The sequence below is a fragment of the Microtus ochrogaster genome, unplaced genomic scaffold (genome assembly GCF_000317375.1).
Source record: "Microtus ochrogaster isolate Prairie Vole_2 unplaced genomic scaffold, MicOch1.0 UNK32, whole genome shotgun sequence".
Classification (NCBI taxonomy): domain Eukaryota; kingdom Metazoa; phylum Chordata; class Mammalia; order Rodentia; family Cricetidae; genus Microtus; species Microtus ochrogaster.
The window spans coordinates 89,413-90,623 of NW_004949130.1; the positions used below are offsets into that span (position 1 = coordinate 89,413).

Genomic DNA, 1,211 nt, shown 5'->3' on the forward strand with positions numbered 1-1,211 from the left:
CTTCTCCTGCCTCAGCATCCCCGCTGGGAATCACAAGTGTGTGTCAGCCGTCAAGCCCAGCTAGAATCATTCTTTTTAGATTTCTGCCTTCATTTGTTTCCAGGTTCTTGGCACTGCAGGATGAGGTCGGGAGGATGGCTCAAGAGTTCCAGCTAAGCACTCTTGGCTCAAGAGTTCCATCTAAGCACTCTTACCACTGAGAGACATCCTCAGCTAGAAGCATTGTTTTATTTCTTATTTTTTATTATTTTTTTTAAGACAGGATTTCTCTGTGTAGCCCTGACTGTCCTGGAACTTGTGTACCACCACACTTAGTTTAGAAATATTGTTTGTTTTTAAATGTAACTTTCTGGCCAAAGTTAAGCCATGATGTTATGGAACCTGAAGATCTCATAGGATGGAAAATTCTACATCACCAGGCTATTTGTCACATGACACAAGGTGGAGGAAGGTGCTCTAGGGGCAGAGGTATCAAACTAAAGCACCTAGCCAGGCAGTGATGGCACACGTCCTTAATCCCAGTACTTGGAAGACAGAGGCAGGCCAATCACTGTGAGTTTGAGGCTAGCCTGGTCTATAGAGTGAGTTCCAGGCCAGGCTCCAAAGCTACACAGAGAAACCCTGTCTTAAAAACCCAAAACAAACATACAAACCTTCAAGAGCCAGGCAAGTGCTCCAAAGGGATGAAGAGAGCATCGGGTTTAGTGGCACACACCTTTAATCCCAGCACTTGAGAGGCAGAGGCAGGCGGCACTCAGAGAGTCTGACGCCAGTCTGGTCTACATAGTTCAGTTCCAACACAGCCAGGACTAAATAGTGAGATTCTTTCTCAAAATGTAAAGTGGTAAAGAGGGCAGAGGGGTCTGTGGTGGCCTGAGAAGCCAGGTTCCTGCATGAAGGAACACCTACTATCGCGTGCCAACCAATGGCTGCCACTGGTCTGCACCTCTAAAGCTTCCCATACACTGGATTAGCAGGCATCAGACAAACACAGAGGCAGCCTGGCTGGACTAGTGAGTCCTAAGCAGCAGAAAATGGGATGAGAAACAGAAACTTTGGAATGGAAAACCCAGCACGCATGACCCTGACCAAGCTGCTTGGTGCCACTCCTTCCCTAAACTACCACGTCAATCTCACTGGAGATGCCACAGGATGTCACATACCCCTGGACTGACAAAGAAGGCACGTCACCTCCAAGATGCTCCCTTGTT

At 47.6% G+C, this 1,211-nt stretch overlaps 1 protein-coding gene across 5 annotated transcripts in view; it reads right to left on the minus strand.

Moving 5' to 3' along the window:
- Nucleotides 1-1,211, minus strand: part of CUNH19orf12 (chromosome unknown C19orf12 homolog) — a 12,332-nt gene that overhangs the window by 1,858 nt on the left and 9,263 nt on the right. The gene's annotated exons all lie outside the window — the stretch shown is intronic.